Source organism: Acinonyx jubatus, chromosome C1 (assembly GCF_027475565.1).
Source record: "Acinonyx jubatus isolate Ajub_Pintada_27869175 chromosome C1, VMU_Ajub_asm_v1.0, whole genome shotgun sequence".
Taxonomy (NCBI): domain Eukaryota; kingdom Metazoa; phylum Chordata; class Mammalia; order Carnivora; family Felidae; genus Acinonyx; species Acinonyx jubatus.
In genome coordinates this window covers 75,348,019-75,368,580 of record NC_069381.1, presented here as the reverse complement: position 1 = coordinate 75,368,580, position 20,562 = coordinate 75,348,019, and the positions used below count along the sequence as shown (strand labels likewise).

The 20,562-nt window shown below is 38.3% G+C and overlaps 1 long non-coding RNA gene across 1 annotated transcript in view; it reads right to left on the bottom strand.

The window, feature by feature from the left end:
* The window catches only part of LOC128313923 (uncharacterized), a 39,631-nt gene extending 21,880 nt beyond the window's left edge, over positions 1–17,751 (bottom strand). Inside the window, exon 1 of the long non-coding RNA XR_008295042.1 lies at positions 17,090–17,751. This is a non-coding gene — a long non-coding RNA (uncharacterized LOC128313923). The remainder of the gene's footprint in view (positions 1–17,089) is intronic.
* Between the last annotated feature and the right edge of the window lie 2,811 nt (positions 17,752–20,562).

The window sequence follows — 20,562 nt, the reverse complement described above, 5'->3', positions numbered from 1 at the left end:
AGAAAGTCAAGCAAAGATGAGTATACTCCAAAAGAAAGAACAAGAAAAAACCTCAGAAAAAGAACTAAATGAAATGGAGATAAGCTGTATACCTGATAAAAGAGTTTAAAGTAATGATCATAAATGTGCCTGCCAGGTTGGGGAGAAGAGTGGAAGAACTCTGTGAGACCTTCAACAAAGACAAAGAAAGCATTTTTTTAAAAAAAATCATAGTTGAATAATATAATAATTAAAATGAAAAATACAATAGAGAGAATCAACAGATTAGAAGATGCAGAAGAACAGATCAGTGATCTGGAAGACAGGATAATGGATAGCACTGAAGCTGAATAGCAAAAAAAGAAAAAAAAAAGTGAGGGTAGGCTAAAAAATGTCTTGGACAACATCAAGCACAAACATTCTCTTTATATGGGTCCAAGAAGAAGAACAGAGCAATGGCCAGAAAACTTCCCTAACATAGGGAAGGAAATAGACGTTCAGGTTCAGGAAGCACAGAGTTCCAAACAAGATAAACCCAAGGAGAGCCACACCATGACACATAATAATTAAAATGTCAAAGATAAAGACAAATAATTTTAACAGCTAGCAACAGAAAATAAAGTAGTTAATACAAAGGAAATTCCCTAAGGCTATTAGCTGATTTTTCAGCAGAAAATTTTCAAGCTAGAAGCAGGATATATTTGAAGTGCTGAAAGGAAAAAAACCTGTAACAGACAATACTCTACCTAGCAAGGTTATCATTCAGAATTTAAGGAGAGAGAGTTTCCCAAACAGAAGTTAATCACCACTAAACCAGCCTTACAAGAAACATTAAAAGGACTTATTTTAATACAAAAAAAGAAAGCCATAATTAGATGTAAGAAAATTATGAATAAAAAGATGTAAAATATGACAACATATACAAACAACATGGAGGAAGGAGTAGTCTTTGTTTTAGAATATGTTGGATCTTACATAATCATCAACTTAATATAGATTGCTATATACTTAGGATGTTGTATATGAACTTTATGGTAACCACAAACCCAAAACCTATAATAGATACAGAATAAAGAAAGCCAAAGTTAACACTAGAGAAAGTCATCAATCATGAAGGAACGGAGAACTACAAAAACAACTAGAAAACAGTTAACAAAATGGGAAGAAGTATATACCTATCAACAATTACTTTAAATGTAAATGATCTAAATGCTCCAATCAAAAGACACAGGTAGGGGAATGTATAAGAAAACATGACCCATCTATATTTTGCCAGCAAGAGATTCACTTCTACCTATATACATATGTAGACTAAAAGTCAAGGAATGGAAAAAGATACTCCATGCAAATCAATGTGGAAAAAAAAGCCAGGGGTGCAATGCTTATAACAAAGACTATATATAGCAAGAGACCAAGAAGAGCATTACATAAATATAATTGTAAATGTCTATACACCCAACATGAGAGCACCTAAATCCATAAAGCAAATATTAACAGACATAAAGGGAGAAATTGACAGTAATAAGAGTAGGAAACTTTAATACCCCACTTACAACAATGGATAGATCTTCCAAACATAAAATTAATAAGGAAACAGTGGCTTGGAATAACACATTAAACCAGATGGACTTAACACATATATACAGAATATTCCATCCAAAAACATTCTTTTCAAATGTATATGGAATGTTCTCCAGGGATAGGTCATGTTAGGCCACAAACCAAGTATCAATAAATTAATTAAGAAGACTAAAATCCTATCATGCATCTTTTCAGACCACAACAGTATGAAACTAGAAATCAGTTCTAAGAAAAAAACTGGAAAAAAGCACACAAATGTGTTTTGTAGAATGTAAATAACATGATACTAAACAACTGAAGGATCAACCAAGAAATGAAAGGAGAAATAAAAAAAATCCATGGAGACAAATCAAAATTGAAACACAACAGTCCAAAATCTTTGCAACACAGTGAAAGCAGTTATAACAGGGAAATACATAATGATATAGGCCTACCTCAGGAAACAAGCAAGAGTTCAGATAAACAATTTCACACATAAAGGAACTAGAAAAAGAAGAAAGAACGAAGCCCAAAAGGAGTAAAAGGAAGGAAATAATAAGATCAGAGCCAATATAAAAGGCATACAGTCTTAATAAAACCAGGAGCCGGTTCTTTGAAAATATAAATAAAAATTGCCAAACTTTTAGCCAAATTCATCAAGAAGAGAGAGAACCCAAATAAATCATAAATAACAGAAGTAACAACTGACACCACAGAAATACAAAGGAATGTAAGAGAATACTATGAAAAATCACATGCCAACAGATTGGACAACCTAGAAGAAATGGATAAATTCCTTGAAGTATATAACCTTACAAAGCAGAATAAGGAAGAAATAGCAAATCTAAACAGAGAAGTTATTAGTAATTAAATGAATTGGTAATCAAAAAAATCTACCAAAATAAATAAATAAAAGTCCAGGTGAATTCTACCAAATACATGAAAAAGAGTTAATACCTATTTTCATCAAACTATTCCAAAGTATAAAAGGAAGAAAAGCCTCCAAATACATTCTATGAAGCCAACATTATTCTGATACCAAAACCAAAGACACCACACACACAAAAAAGAAAATTATATGCCAATAACCTTGATCAACATAGATGCAAAGTCCTCAACAAATCATTATCAGGCTGATTAGACAACATATTAAAAGGATCATTCACCACAATCAAGTGAGATTTATTCTGAGGATACAAGGATAGTTCAATATTCCCAAATCAATCAATAGGATACACAACATTAATGAAATAAAAGATAAAAATCATATCTACGTAGATGCAGAAAAAGCATGTGACACAACTTAGCATCCATTCATGATAAACAAAGTAGGTTTAGAGGAAACATACCTCTCAACATATTAAAGGCCATATATGAAAAAATCCACAGCTAACATCGTACTCAATAGTAAAAAACTGAGAGCTTTTCCCCTAAGGTCAGGTACAAAACAAGGATGTCCAGTATCACCACTTTCATTCAACAGAATACTGGAAGTCTTAGCCATAGCAATCAGATAAGAAGAAGAAATAAAAGGCATCCAAATTGGCAGGGAAGAAGCAAAACTTTCACTGTTTGCACATGACATACTATACATAGAAAACCCTAAGGACTCCACCAAAAAGCTATTAAAAGTAATAAATAAAGTCAGTAACATTGCAAGATACAAAGTTAATACCCAGAAATTGGTTGTATTTGTATACACAAATAAAGTAGTAGAAAGAGAAATTTAAAAAAAATTCACCTATATCAAAAAGAACAAAATACCTAGGAATAAACTTAACCAAGGAGGTAAAAGACCTGCGCTCTGAAAACTCTAATACATTGATAATATATATTTCATGCTCATAGATTGGGAGAATATTAAAATGTCCACACTACCCAAAGCAATCTACATATTTAATGTAATCCCTATCAAAATAACATTTTCCACAGAATTAAACAAATATTACTAAAATGTGTATGGAACCACAAAAGACCCCAAATAGCCAAAGCAATCTTGAAAAAGAACAAAGTTGGAGGCATCACAATCCCAGATTTCAAGGTATACTACAAAGCTGCAGTAATCAAAACAGTATGGTTCTGGCACATAAACAGACACATAAATCAACAGAACAAAGAACCCGAAATATAAACCTATGCTTTTACGGTCAATTAATCCATGACAAAGGAGGCAAGAATATACAATGAGGAAAAGACAGTCTCCTCAATAAATGGTGTTGGGAAAACTGGAAAGCTACATGCAAAAGAATGAAACTGGACCACTTTCTTATACCATACACAAAAATGAACCCAAAATAGATTAAAGACCGAAATGTGAGACCTGAAACTAAAACTCCTACAAGAAAGCACAGTAATTTCTACAGCGAATGTCAAACATATCTCTAGAAATGTCTCCTAAGACAAGTGAAACAAAAACAAACTATTGGGACTACACCAGCATAAAAAGCTTTTGCACAGTGAAGGAAGCTGTCAGCAAAACAAAAAAGGCAACCTAGTGAATGGGAGAAGATATTTGCAAATGATGTATCTGATAAGGGGTTAATATCCAAAATATATAAAGAGTAATCATAATCATAATCATAATTTGATCAAAATAATGGGCAGAGGACTTGAATATTTTTTCAAAGAATACATACAGATGACCAACAGACATGTGAAAAGCTCAATATCTCTAATCATCAGGGAAATGAAAATCAAAACCACAATGAGGTATATCATCTTATACCTGTCAGAATGGCTAGAATAAAAAAGACCAGAAATAACAAGGGTTGGCAAGGATGTAGAGAAAATGGAACCATCATGCATTGTTAGTGGGAATGTAAATTGGTACTGCCACTATGGAAAACAGTATGGAGGTTTCTCCAAAAATGAGAAATACCTTATGATTCCACTACTGTGTATTTATCTGAAGAAAATGAAAACACTAATCCTGAAGATACATGCACCCCTATGTTTATTGTAGCATTATTTACAATAGACAAGATATGGAACCAACCCAAGTGTTATGAATGGATAAGGAAGGTGTGTGTGTGTGTGTGTGTGTGTGTATACACACACACATACACATATATATAAAATAGACCATTAGTCATAAAAAAGAATGAGATCTTGCCATTTGCAGCAACACAGATGGATCACAGATGCTTAGTGAAATACACCAGAAAAATAAAAATATATGATTTAACTTATATGTGGCATCTAAAAAACAGAACAAATGATTAAAGAAAAAGCAGAATGAGACTGTTATAGAGAACTGATGGTTATGGGGGATGGGCGAAAGGGATGAAGGGGAGTGGGAGACACAAACTTCAAGTTATGGGATGAATAGGTCATGGGAATAAAAGGTAAAGCATAGGGAATATAGCCAGTGTTGTTGTAATACTGTTGTATGGTGATAGATGGTAGCTACACTTATGGTGAGCACAGCATAACATGGAGTCAATCACATTGTTGTGCACCTGAAACTAATGGAACATTGTGCATCAACTATACTCAAATAAAAGAAAATGAGCCAAAAGAATGTATTTTAAAATATTGAAAAACACAAAGTAAAACATCTAAAATCCTACCACTTGAAGATTAATCAAAGAAAGAAAAAGGCCTCACCCCTTCTAATTCTGCCCTCCATTGTTCATAGCTTGGCTAAATTCATCAAAAGGTAAAGGCAACTGAAAATATTAATGAGTTAATAATGAAAAGGAATAGGTGACATGGTTTTGGTTGACATATTTGTGTGTATGCGTATTTCTTCTGTCATAAATACACACACAGAGAGGTACAATTTTAAAGTTGACGGATTTAAATCATGACTTAAACTGCATGTGACCCAACATTAAAAATGGAAACTGGCTTTAAAAATAAAACTTCATTTTCTGATTTTGTTCTTCCGTTTCTTCTTTCACCTAAAGGCTAAATACAGCTGAGGGTTTTCGAATTTGGGGAGTGTCTTCCATGCATTTTTGGCTTCAAGGTAAAACAAGATAGGGTATGCCTGGAAGTGAGTGCATACTTGTGGAGAGGTGGCAATAGAAAATTCACCCCCAGGATTCATGAATAATCTCCAAGAGTGCTCTCAGAGCAATTACTTGCTATTTCTTCCCATAAACCCCTTCCTCCTCCTGTCTTCCTCATTTCAGGAAATGGCACCTTCCATGCAGGTGCACAGGCCAAGAACATAGGAGTCATCCTTGATTTCTCTCTTTTCCCCCACACTCTCCACATCCAGCCCATTAGCAAGTCCTTAGGATGCTGCCTCCACTACCACTATCCTTATATACTGCCAGAGATACTGTAATAGTCCCCCTGCTTCCTCTTATTAGCTATAATTCTTTTACACATAGCACCTAGAGTGGCTTATTTATTAAATATGAATCCAATATTGTCATTCCTCTGCTTAAAACCCTCCAATGGCTTCCCATCACATTAAGCAAATACTCCAACCTCCTTACTCTGGCTACAAAACCGTCGCTGACCAACCCTGACTACCTCTTCTATACCCTCCTCTTGCCCTCTCCCAGCCACTCTGGACTTTGGTCTGGTCCTCACCAGACCCACCTGCTAGTGCCCACCTGGGAGCTTCTGCATGAATGGCACCCTCTGCCTCAGTTTCCTTCACACTCACTGCATGTCTGTGTCCTCCTTTTGATTCACAGCTTAGCTTATGTATCACTTCACAGAGAACTTCCCTTGACAGCCTCATCTAAAGTCTTTACTCTGCATCCCCTCACCTTATTTTGATTCCCTATGTAGCTCTTATATACTGATTTCTTTCATTTCCTCTCTCTCTTCATTTCTTGTCTGTAACCCCCACCAGAATGCAAGATTCCCTTGTCAACCCCTGAATCTTCAGCTTCTAGAAAAAAAAGCCGTACACAGTCAATGTCCAATACATATTTGTTGAAGAAATGAGAGTGTGAATGATTAGTGTACCAGATAGGGCACATCTACTACATTGACTTTTGCTTGTACCCAAACCCTCCTGGTCCTGACTGGATAATGTTAGGCTTTGCATGTCATGGTAATGAGCCCAGCTCTGAGGTCTTGGAGCCACTGAATAAAAAGCCTAACTCTCGGGGCAGATTTGTGAACATGTGTGAAATCAAGCATGAAAAAGAAACCAAGACTTTCTTACATGGGTCTAATTTGTAAAGATAACTGCTAAGAAACTAGAATAGGTTGGAAGGAAACATCAGGATCAGACAATTCCCCATTTGCTCTCAACACCATTAGCTCTCTGTCTGTTAAAATGCCATCACTGATAGAGGCAGCCAGAGCCAGAAAATTCGGGCTCAACTTTTATAAATTAACACTGTGAGTGCCCTGTGTTCTTGTGGTGGTTATGAACTGTACTGGTATTGGCCAAATTTGGTAACAAATTTGATGACAGGTGAGAGGGATGAATGAACCCTTCCTTTGTTACTGAAGTCACTGTCCTGAACAAAACACCAATATGATTCCTATTGAGTCAAATATTTTAGTCAGCAGGTTATTAAGTACCTACCATGTTGCAACCGTTTTCCTAGGCATTTGGACAAAAATATCATTTGATTCTCACCCTATCCCCATAAGTTTACCCATTCTACAGATGCACTGACTTCATCCCAGAGTGGTCAAGTCACTTCTCAAGGTCATGTGGAAGTTGGGACCCTGGAGTTGGATGGGGTTGGAACCTGGACTTAGCTATTAAGCTCTCACTTCCCTTGCTTGCCCCAACCTTCTGGTCATAATTTGACATGTTGTTTAGACCTGCCAGTAGGATTATAATTCTTGATGTAAACTACTCGTTTTGCATTCTGATGCGGACAGCAACTTCTAGAGCATCCAGTCATTGGAGAGCAGCCTCAAGAGACCAATTACCTCTAGGGACAATGATGTTTGAGAATTTTTGGATACACAAAACTGAAGACCATATTTCATGAACACCCAGCAAGGGAGCCCCAGGTGCTCGGCTCTAGTGGCTTCCCACCCTCCTGAAGTGACATTATTTTTGTACTTGCACTATAGGTTTCATTGCAGGGGAAGGCGGTGGTATGGGTAGATTAGCAGTCAGTGAATGTGTGCTCATGTGGAGTAACCTTCACTCATATTTCCCATGTAAATCAGTCTCACAGTTAAAAACAAAAAAAAAAAGAGATGAGGGAGTTTAGTGAATATTTTAAAAAATAATGCTTTCAGGAGACTGTTAAAAACTGAGAAAAAACTGAGGGTTGATGGGGGGTGGGAGGGAGGGGAGGGTGGGTGATGGGTATTGAGGAGGGCACCTTTTGGGATGGGCACTGGGTGTTGTATGGAAACCAATTTGACAATAAATTTCATATATTGAAAAAAAAAAGAGAAAACCAAAAAAAAAATAAAAAATAAAAATAAAAAAATAATGCTTTCAGGGTTGCCTGGGTGACTCAGTTGGTTAAGCATCCAACTTCGGCTCACGTCATGAGCTCATAGTTAGTGGGTTTGTGCCCCACATCAGGCTCTGTGCTGACAGCTCAGAGGCTGGAGCCTGCTTCAGATTCTGTGTCCCTCTCTCTCTCCCCCTCCTCTACTCATGCTGCTCTCAAAAATAAACGAACATTTAAAAAGCTTTTTAAATAAAGCTTTCAAAATGTTGTTTTCAGCATCTCTCTTGTGAGACTGAAGTAGTGCCATTTCACACGGGTGACGGCAGTGGTGGGGAAGGTGCAGAGAGAGCCCTGTGACTTAGGCAGCTGGCACTGTGATAGGAACAATGGACAAGAGACTAAGATGATCAAGCATTGATCAGGTTCCACCTTTCCCTGGGCCCCCCCACACCCACAGACTCTCCCAGAGAGTTACCGAAGAAAAAGATTTGAGCGTTAAGTCTTTTTAAAGCTATTAATTTTACACTGTATCAACTCCTGTTCTACCTGGCCCTCTGGCAGCTGGCTAAAACTGCATTTTAAAAAGTACACATTCCCCACAACTGCAAAGGAAACCATTTGAAAACAAAGACCCGTCAGCTTACAAACTATAGAGACAACAATCTTCTCTTCACAGTTGCAGAAATACTAATTATCTCACAGGCAGTTTTACAGTTCAAACACTGACAATAAATCATACTTTTAAATAATAGTAACCATGTAGAGAGGATTTTAATGGTAGAAAATATCATTAAGTGAGAGAATTTTATTTGAGCACTGCAAAAATGATTAAGACTTTTTTACACAAGTCACCAAGCACTGTATTCACTAAACTATTTTAATAGCAAAAAGACCTATCTTTTACTTTTTTGCTAAAATTTTCATCATTCATTCACCTAAAATGGCCAAGTTCTACATAGAATTGTTTTAAAAGGTGATTCAGTTCAACAAAAGTATATTAAAGTTACTGTGAGGTACTTAGATACAGTATTTGATAATAATAGCATTTTTTTTACTCTGGAATTTCATTAGCTCCATCTTCTATTTTTAAAAATACTTTTAGAGTAAGTAGGAATCAAGCCATGGATTCTGGTGGCCTCAGAAAGGGGGCCAATTTGACTGTCAGTAGACAGAGTGCAGATACGTGACCCTGAGCTCACCAACATTTCCCTCCAAAAACAAAATGTTCACAGGAACTATATTTGTAAACAGAATCACTTTGAGTTGCTCACAGACTACCACAAAATCTATTTGCTGACCCCTAGCATTTCCCAGAGCATGCAGGAAACACCAAGACAGGACACAGGAAAAATGACCCATGAAATTACTAAAGACCTTGCTCCTTGTTGGGAGTCCAAGGGAGTCCTTTTGGTCTTCCCCAAGCCAGTTACAGAAATGAAAGAATTATTTTAAACAGAGCATGCAGAAAGAAATAATAAGTTACTGATTGAGTGGAGTGGAAATTAACAATGCAAAATGGTTTTTAAAACTAGTGTGGGGAATAAACCTTAAACAGGGTGTTTCTGTTGCAGACAAACTTGCTTAAGTGTTAGCATTTAAATGCTCACACCTCAGCTTTGAACTTAACACTCCATTAAGGGGCTGAGGGAGCTCACACCTCTGTCTGTGGGGCCTTTCACTCTTGTTACAGCCCAAGGAAGAGAACCAGAGGAGAGAAGGAGGAAGGGGCGGAGCAGCCACAAAGGGAGCAATGGCAAGGTTGTCTATGGAAAATGTGAGGATCCTGGTTAATGCCTGCTGTCCTGGTGCAGTTATTAACAGCATCTGCTTTCACTCCCCGGAGTGTCCTCCTGATTTGGATAATAAATTGTATGGTCACCCAAATAGGGTATAGAATGTCCAAAACAATAATGGCAAGGCAAAAAATGGAAATTGCAACATTTGTTCCTTGGATGGTGTGCTGTGGTTCAGGCATTTCTATGTCATTTTCACATGCTAAGGCTAAGTGTTCCTGACTGCATAGTAGCATCAAAGAGTTAAAGAATCCCACAGGGGGATCCTAGAAGCTATGTGGTTGTCATTTCGCAAATGAGAAACTGAGGCTTAAAAAGACTGACTTGCCTGAGGCCACACTGCTAGTTAATGGAGAAGCTGGGAATAGGATTTCAGTCTTCTAACTGTAAATTATACATTTTCAGTATATTAAATATTTTTAGGAATGTAAATAGTGTTCTCAAATGAAGGAATACAGTTATGATAAATTATACAGACTCCCTTTTCAAGGTCCCAGGGCTCAGAGATCATCAGTAGGAGGGGTTGGGGGATACGGAGGACCAGCACTGGCTCGGGAGTAGGGGTAGGTTCTGTTGTTCACTAATGATCTGAGCTGAGGAGCAGACCAAGCATTCTCTTGGAAGGAGCAAAAGCCAGGCATCAAATTGGCTTCTGGTTTAGCACTTTAATAGCTGATTGATCCTAGTCAAAGTTACTGAATGTCTTTAAAACTTCCATCTCCTTGGGGGTGTCTAGGTGGCTCAGTCGGTTAAGTGTCCGACTTCGGCTCAGGTCATGATCTTCAGGTTTATGGGTTTGAGCCCCATGTCAGGCTCTGTGCTGACAGCTCAGAGCCTGGAGCCTGCTTCAGATTTTCTCTCTCTCAAAAGTAAATAAATTAAAAAATTTGTGAAGGTAAAATAAGACTGTATATGAAAGCGTGAGGCCAATGCCTGGCCCACAGTTACACATTTAGAAATGTTCACTATCGTCTTTCTCCATCCTCTCCATCATCATCATCATCATGATCAGCGACAGCAACTCTTTCCCTTCTCCACTCCTAGCCTGGTATGCTTTGAACAGTCAGCTGATTGCAGAATTCAGCTCACCTCTTTTCTCTTTTGGAAAGCTCTTCCTTAACTTCGTCTAGTTCCACAGAGACAGAAATTGTTGCTTTTTAACAGATCAGGACACAGGCTAATATTAAATCATTTGTTCATGATCACACAACCAGTAAGGGGTGGGAGAATTCAAACCTAAGTTCTCTTATCTTTTCCACTTGTCAGTCTCTGGTAAGAAATTGTAGGGTGGAGTGCTGAGATCAAACAGTGAGGAGGGGGAGAGGCAGCTGCGAGCTGGCCCTGCCTAAAGGGTATGTGTGTCAGGAAGGTGACATGAGGCCAACCACTCTCCTGTACCATTCTACAAATGTTACCCTCATACAATCAAGATTTTTTTTCTCGGCATAATCCAAGGATATGAGCTTAAAATCTGGAGAAACAGAAGAGATGCTATTTGTCTCCCCAACGGAAAACCTCTGAATAAGACCCAGAAAAGAAAGTCAAGATGAGACAGAAGCACCAGGGTCCCTGAGATGAGTCTGTACACTGAGACATGACCCAACCAAGCAAGAAGACACAGGCACTAAGGAGATGCTGGGTACTCTGTGCATTTCAGACCCTTCAGTCACGTGGAAACCAGCACAGGAACTCAATTTCTCTGTGGTTCATGCTTCCTTGTGCCTTCTTGGGATAGTCGGCACTAATTTGGTCACCATTAGGACCCTTCCTGTGAAATGATCCTTTGTATCATCACAATTAGTAGATTTGGAGTGATTTCCAATCACACAATTAGGACTTCCAGTAAGGAGCAGAGAAATTCTACTTATAAAAGCTAATTAGTAAGACACAAGCCAAACAGAGGCCAAACAGAGATCCTTCTCTATTCACACACCTCAGAACACTCACAATGAATAGACCAAGGGTCCTCACATTTCCTGGGACTTCCCAGGGGTTCTCTGGTTATGTCTCCGTGTGACTAGACAGTAACTTCCAACAGTTTGGCAACTGAAGTACATGTTTTGGAGCCAAACAAACCTGAGGTTGAATTTTGTCCCTACCCCTTCCACCTTGGGATGACAGGTCGCTAAGCCATCATTTTCGTACATGTAAAGTGGTGGTGATAATTCTAAGCTTGTAATGTATGCAATATACTTAGCTCTGTCTTGGCACATAATCAATGCCCAGTAAATGGCTGTCATCGTCTTCTGCTTACATTCTTGCTGAGAAGTCTTCCAGCTTTGGTAGAAGGACACACCTCCCCATGACTCTCCTACCCCCTTCAGTCACTTCCCTCTTTGGGGTGTATCTGGCCCGCCTGTGGCTTTAGGATTAGGTGAACACATAAGGTAACATTCTCTTCCTACTTGTTTGAGGGTCCTTTCCTTGACTATACCCTGATTATTAATTGTATCAGGTAACTCATGAAAACTGTTCATCAAATCTTCAAATTACACCAAGCCAGGTTAAATGGCAAACACATTTAAGTAAAGACTTTGAGCCAAAAACTCCATAGGTTTTCAAAATTAATATAATCTAAAATAGTAGAACATGATCCAGACAAGTATAAGGTCCTTCATTTGAGTCCAAACAAATCCCAGATGCATGAAGATCAGCTGAGGAAAACAAACAAAACAATCTTAGACTTTTTAAAAAAAGTTTATTTATTTTGAGAGAGATAGGAAGGGAGGGGCAGAGAGAGAGGGATAGGGAGAGATCCCAAGCAGGCTCTACACTGTCAGTGCAGAGCCCGATGTGGGGCTTGAACTCAAACTGTTAGATCATGACCTGTGTTGAAATCAAGAGTTGACACTTAACCGACTGAGCCACCCAGATGCCCCTACAACCTTAGACTTCTTATTTGAAATTAAACTTAATTTAGTTCATACTGTAATGTTGCTACCAAAAGAATAGATGTAAATTTGCCTAACATATATGGCTTGTAGCCTAGAATGAGGCCATGGTCCATTCAGTGTTGCTTCATTGGCAAGACCACCAGATCTGGTACAAGGTGACAGATTTCAGCATTTTATCCTTATTTCATGAATAAAAAGATGTAGTAAATTCTGTAACACTAGGGTTGTTCAGGTCTCAGCTAAATGAAGACTTGATTGGGGCATTCACTGCTAAGGAAACTCAAGTATCAGATGGATGTTTAGATCAGATGCCTTTAAGGTCCCTTTCAACCAGAAGGCATCATTCTGGTAATTTGCTGTCTCTTAAGGCCAAGAACCTTCTTATCAGAACACACATTTGATCCCTTTATAATTTCTCCAGGAAGTGAGCAAATAGATAAAAAGAGTCCAAGGTCACAGATTTAGGTTTCTTTGTTAGAGTAACAAGCTTCCCTGGGTCTGACTAGTCTCATTACCCCCAAGTTCAGTTCTTTCTCAAAGAAAATTGTTTTCCAAAAGGAGGTGCTTTCTAGACCCTGCAGACATCTTAGTCATTTCCTCCTCTGGGCCTGTGTTCAGCTGCCCCTGCCCTTCTGAACACTCCAGCACCCTCTCAGTACCAGTCCATCATCTCTTTCAAAACCTGGCTTCATGCTGGCCTCCTCTAAGAGAACTTCCTGGTTTCCTATATTCTTCTAAGCTTCTCAAGGACTCTCTCTGTAGTACACCCACACTTGCTTACATATCGCCTATGAATCATTCTCCAGTTGTTTTATGTTTCTGTGACTCTCCAACTGAACTCTAAACTCCTAAAGGGCAGTGAACTTCTGTCAATGGAGATAAAAAGGAGAAGAGCTCTGGATTTTCCTAATGATCACAAAACATTGGGCACAAAGCAACCACTGGGGGCCTAAGACCCATCAAACAGCAGTGAAATTCCACTAGGATTAAGGTTAGATGGGGCAATCCAAGTTTCAGAAGATCAGAGACATTCACATTCTGTTCTGAGTAGTTCAACAGTCCTTCCAAATCACCAGGACTGCAGACATAAAAGTTTCATCTAGCCACTAGCTCTAGCTGAACATATCACAGGTTACTTAAAGTGCAATTTATTTTTAATAGAAAAATTGATTCTGGAATGAAACATGAAGTAGTCCTTTTTTTTTTTTTTTTTTTTTTTTTTTTGTAGTAGACTAACCTTTTAAAGAATAGCATTCTTGCCCTAGAGAGGGGCATAAAAGTTTAAAAGGTTATTTTCCACATTACACATAACCCGCATGCTCACCTTTCCTATCTCTTTGCTGGATCTGTGCTCGGGGTGCCTGTGGTGCTAACTCCCTGAAAATATCGGCTCCATTAATACATGATTTACTTCTCTTTACTTGGTGAAGTACAGAGCCTATGTTTCAAAGGAATTTCAAGCTTTTGTAATTCATTACCTACTCCATGAAACATGATGACATGGAATTTTCCCTTCAAAACTAGAATGAGCACAGTAAGTGCACTGCTGAAGAGAGGTCTCTCCTGACCTACCCAGAGGAGTTGGTTGCTCCCTGATGAGAGTTCCTATGGCATTTTTAACTTCTTACTCTCCTTAAAATTATCATGGCTGATCATAAGTATTTTTTTACATGTCTGTCTCATCTACTGCAACTGCCAGTTCCAAGAGAACAAAAATTCTGTCCTAGCCATCTATTTGTAACCTCATATTGTGGGTGCTGTGGTGTGCCATCCAGTTCCCTCTCACAACAAGGCTCCCATTTCTCTAGCTTTTGGGATTGCTGTCTGCTGTCAGCTCACAGCTGAGTCTCTGTTCTGGAAATGCACACAGCTGAACAAAGCTGCCCTGCTTAAGCATTCTCCTTTATCCAATAACTGGTCAATGTGAACACACAAAGGCCCAGCCTCACTGCCTCAGTTTAGGATAACTCTGAAGGTTTTCCCTGCCCCTGGTCTCTGTGCTATCAGCTAAGTCCTCATTTGCAACTGCATCACAGCTCAAATTCTCTCCAGCAATCCTGCCTACCTCTGCTTTCCTTATTCCCTTATAGATATTCCTGGAAGCCCTCCCCCCAAATTTCTTGCACACAAGTCTCCACCTCAGAGTCTGTTTCCCAGAGAACCACATTTAAAGACACCCAAACCCCAGCAGTGTTTATTGCACAGTAGATATTCCCTTAATAGTTGGTCAGAGAATGAGTGAATGAAGTACACAGGAAATTAACAATAACATTACAATATACGTTATGTAATATACTTTACAACATTTCATTCCCACTGCTCTCTCTGCCCCATCCTGTGTAAGGTCTGATCCTTAACAGTTAATGTAGACAATATTCACTGAGCTTCTGTGTGCTAAGTGCTAGTGAGTCAGAGACAATTCAGTCTCTCCTTGACTATCAGCACCCATGGCTGGAAGGATATTGCCTCACATGCAGCACAGCCAGGTTTTATGTTCCTTGCAGATGAAAATACTGTAGTAGTGATTCCATTTACATCTGGAATATAGAATTGCATCCCTAAGCATTTTATATTTACTACTAGCTTTTCCTGGGGAGCATCACATGGATACTTTGAGAATTTGAGAATGGAATGACTATGATTCCTTTACCTTTGAAATGGATAACTGGTTCCTAGTTTTCTTTTTAGAAAATGATAGGAAGGGGAGAGGCCAACAGAATATCCTAAGAATGAAGACTGTATTTAGCACATGGAAGGGCAGAGTAAGCTATTCAATAACTTCCAGGGAAAACATGGTCTGATTAAAGTTGGGAGCTAGAAAAATCCAAAAATCCAAATGTTATAGTCAAGAATTCCTATATGCAGATAAAAGAACATTTTTGAGTCAAAGCAGGCAATTCAGTTTCCAAAACTTTAACGAAGGCATAATTCAGCATGAAAGAAAGTCATAGCCTCATCAGTGTTGTTAACATATCTGAAACAAAAATATGGAGATAGAAGGGGGAAAAGTCTGTGTTGAAGCCAGAAAAAGGGGAGCCACAAAAGAGCTATCAATGAAGGAAGGCCTAGTGAAAATCCAGAATTCTCACACCTACCCAGCAGTATTAAGAAGACCATCTTCTGCCACAGGTGTTTATAGAGGTCAAATATGGAGCCTGTACGTCTACCCCTACCTGGTAATAATGAGTGTCCATTGTTCCCTGAAGTTTTAAATTTGAATTACTTTTGGCACATGATTTGTGTACATTAGACTTTAGACTTCTTTTACTCTGCCAGAATGGTGCCATAAGGAGACTAAAACAGTTTTAAGTAAGATCCACAACCTCATAACAATAATAAAAATGTCTAAGTTTCTATTAAAAATCTCATACCAAGACCCATAAAGACATGAAACTGAATGAGAAAGACAATCAATGGATGCCAACACCAGGATGAAAGAGATGTTAGAATTACCTGACAAAGATTTTAAAGCACACATAATAAAAATCTTCAGTGAACAATTATGAACACATGTGAAACAAATGAAAGTCTCAGAAAAAAAATGGAATGCCTCATTAAAGAAACAGAATATACATGAAGAACTAGTACAATAACTGAAACTTAGAACTCAATAAATGGGGTTAACAGCAGGATGGAGAGGAGAGAGAAAAGAATCAGTGCACTGGAAGACAGAACAATAGAAATTACCCAATCTCTACAACAGAGAGAAAATAGATGGAAAACAAATTAATAGAGTCTTAGGGACATGTGAAACAATAACAAAAGATCTAATATTTGGGTCATCAGTGTTGCAAAAGTAGAAGAGACAGCAGGGCTGAATAAGTATTCAATAATGATTGAAAACTTCCCAAATTTGTCAAAAGACATAAACCTACAGATTTAAGAAGCAAAATAATTCCCAAACAAGATAAATCCAAGGGAATCTATAAGACACATCATAATCAACTTTCTAAAAACTAAAGACAAAGCAAACTCTTGAAAGTGTTTAGCAATATGTGAGGGAATAGCAATGTGAATGATAGCAGATTCTTATGTGAAAGCATGGAGGCGAGAAGAAAGTGGTGTGACATTTTTCAAGTGTTTAAAGAAAAGAAACCAGGTGATCAAGATGGCAGAGCAGCATGGAGACCCTCAGCTTGTCTCATCCCTGAAACACAGCTAGATCAACACCAAACCATTTTGCACACACAAAGTGATCTGAGGATTAACACAATAATCTGCCTAAATTGAGCCACAGAACTTGGAAGGTACATGGTGTGGAGAGGTGAAGTGGGGGAGAGAAAAGCCACAGAGGGTAGGGAGCTGTTTTTGCAGAGAAAGGACAGAGAAAGGGGGAGAGTACCGGAAAAACAGCCCTCCAAAAGTAGCTGGAGAGAAAGAAAGAGAAAGAGTGAAAACACTTACAGGGGACTGGACAAGAAATCTGTTCCCCAAAACCACTGACAAGAAGAAAGAAGAGGGTTTAAATACCATCAGGATTCTATAAACAGTGGAGCACAGAGTCTGAAGTTCTGGAGTTCAGTACCTGGCAGTGCTCTGGTGAGGAAGCAGGGTGAATCCCCAGGAGCAGGCAGCAGGGTCTGAGGGGTCTGTGTGCCACACAAGGAGAAGTGGTTCCCCTGCTTGAAGAGTATATGGTAGACGCCTTATGGCCTCCCCATAGGCAAAGGTCTCAGCAGACTCTGGAGAGCAGCCACATTTGCTGGTATTGGGACAAAGACATCAGAGTGTGGTAAAACCTGGCCCCAGCTGTGTGTTGTGATTTGTCATAATCTCTGAACCTCTGCCATTGTGTGACCACACAGACATTTTCTGGGGCAAGCTGGCACCTGGCCATTGCTTAGTGAGACCCTCCCACAGAGTTGGTGTGGGTCCAAGCCACAGGGGTCTCTGAAGCGTGGGGTTTTGAAACACAATCCCATCTGAGATGAAACTCTGGAGGGAGGTACCACCTGGCAGGCAGATAGCTTGGACACAGAGAGGGTATAGGTGGGGAGTGGATGGAGGCCTGAGCCAAAGGAGGGGTGCTTGATCCCAGGTCAGTGAGAGCATGAAGTTCCTGTGCCACAGACTAAGGAACCAGGTAAAGCCATTGCTACCTCTCCCATGCATGTGCATGCATGCCATGCTAATCAACCCCATTAAGCTAAGCAGTGCCACCTAGGGGAAAACAGAGCCATGACACCAAGCCCCACCCAACTGCGCTTTCCAAGCACATCCCCTAGAAGGCCAGCACAAGTCCCTCTACCTGCTTAGTGTACAGACTATAGAATGCTTTGTACTTTCAGTTCTAGGGGAAACTGGATATAACTTCATTCGCATTTCATTCTGTTTGCTGGTTCATTTATTCAGGGGTTTTTGGTTTTGGGGTTTTTTTGCTTCTATTTTTGTTTGAATTTTTTTTCTCCTTTTTCCCCTTTATTTTTCTTGGATACAGAAAGAGGAAATTTTCTTTTCCTTCTTTTTTAATTTTTTAATTATTTTTTACTTTATATTTTATTCTTTTTAAGGTTTTTAAAATTCTATTCAATTTTCTTTATTTAATTTTCTTCCATTATATAATTTTTTAATTTTTTAATTTCTCTTACTTTTAAAATTTTCTTTTCTTCCCCCTTTTTCTCTATTCTATCAAGCCTTTTCAACAAGCAGACCAAAACACAGGATTTAGCTTCCTTCGTTTGATTTTTTGTTTTGTATTTAATTTCTTAATTTTAATTTTTAATTTTTTTAAATTTTTTTCTTCCTCCAAAATTACAAAACAAAGGAATTCACCCCAAAAGATAGAACAGGAAGAAATGACAGCCAGGGGCTTAATCAACCCAGTTATAAGCAAAATGTCTGAACTAGAATTTAGAACCACGATCATAAGAATACTAGCTAGGGTTGGAAAAAAAAAGCATAGAATCCCTTTCTGTGGAGATAAAAGAAGTAAAGTCTTGTCAGGACAAAATTTAAAAATGGTATAACCGAGATGCAGTCTCAGATACCATGATGGCAAGGATGGACAAAGCAGAGCAGTGAACCAACAATACAAAAGACAAAATTATGGAGAATAAAGCAGAAAAAAAAAGAGGGAAACAAAGGAAAAATAGCACAGTAAAAGACTTAGAGAACTCAGTATCATATTAAAAAGGAATAACATCTGAATCATAGGAATCCCAGAAGATAAAGAGAAAGAAAAAGGAGAAGGTATATGTGAGCAAATTATAGTGGAAAATATTTCCAAATCTGGGGAAGAACACAGACATCAAGATCCAGGAAGCACAGAGAACTCCCATTAGATTCAACAAAAACCCACCATCACCAAGGCATACCATAGTCAATTTCACAAAAATACATAGTCAAGGAAAGAATTATCAAAGCAGCAAGGGAAAAAAGTCCTTATAACCTATAAGGGAAGACAGATAAGGTTCAAAGCAGACCTATGCACAGGAACCTGGCAGGCCAGAAAGGAGTGGCAGGATATATTCAACATGCTGAATCAGAAAAATATGCAGCCAAGAATTCTTTATCCAGCAAGGCTGTCATTCAAAATAAAAGGAGAGATAAAGAGTTTCCCAGACAAACACAAAGTAAAGGAGTTTGTGACCACTAAACCAGCCCTACAAGAAATTATAAAGGGGACTGTTTGAGTGGAGAAAAGATGAAACAAAACAAAAAAGACCAAAAGCAACAAAGACTAGAAAGGACCAGAGAACAATACCAACTCTACAGGCAACATAATGGCACTAAATTCATATCTTTCAGTACTCACTATAAATGTCAATGGACTAAACTCTCCAATCAAAAGACATAGGATATAAAAATGGATAAGAAAACAAGACCCATCTATATGCTTACAAGAGACCTATTTTAGAGATAAAGACACCTGCAGATTGAAAGTAAGGGGATAGACAACCATCTGTCATGGTAAAGGTCGCCAAAAGAAAGCTGGATGAGCCATACTTCTATCAGACAAACTAGATTTTAAAATAAAGACTGTAACAAGAGATGAAGAAGGACATTATATCATAATTAAGGGGTCTATCCACCAAGAAGATCTAACAATTGTAAATATTTATGTCCCCAACGTGAACACGCAAATATATAAATCAATCACAAACATAAAGAAACTCATTGATAATAATACCATAATAGTAAGGTACTTCAACACCCACTTATAGTAATGGACAGATCATCTAAGCAGAAAATCAACAAGGAAATAATGACTTTGAATGACACACTGGACTGGATGGATTTAACAGATATATTCAGAACATTTCATCCTAAAGCAATAGAATACACATTCTTCTCAAGTGAACATGGAACATTCTCCAAAATATATCACATACTGGGACACAAATCAGCATCTGTCAACAAGTACAAAAAGATTGAGGTCATATCTTCCATATTTTCAGACCACAGTGCTATGAAACTCAAAATCAACTACAAGAAAAAATTTGGGAAGACAATATTTGGAGATTAAAGAACATCCCACTAAAGAATGAATGGGTTGGCCAAGAAATTAAAGAGGAAATTAAAAAGTACATGGAAGCCAATGAAAATGAAAACACAACAGCTCCAAATCTCTGAGATGCAGCAAAGGCGGTCATAAGAGGGAAGTATATAGCAATTCAAGCCTTCCTAATGAAGGAAGAAAGATCTCAAATACAAATTCTAACCTTACACCTATAAGAGATGGAAAAACAACAGCAAATAAAGCCCAAAGACAGCAGAAGGGGAATAATAAGGATTAGAGCAGACATCAATGATTTCGAAATAAAATAAAAACAGTAGAACAGATCAATGAAATGAGGAACTGGTCCTTTGAAAGAATTAACAAAATTGATAAACCTCTAGCTATACTGATCAAAAAGAAAAAGGAAAGAACCCAAATAAATAAAATCATGAATGAAAGAGGAGATATCACAACCAACACCGTAGAAATACAAACAATAAGAAAATATAATGAATAATTATATGCCAACAAATTGCACAATCTGGAAGAAATGGACACAT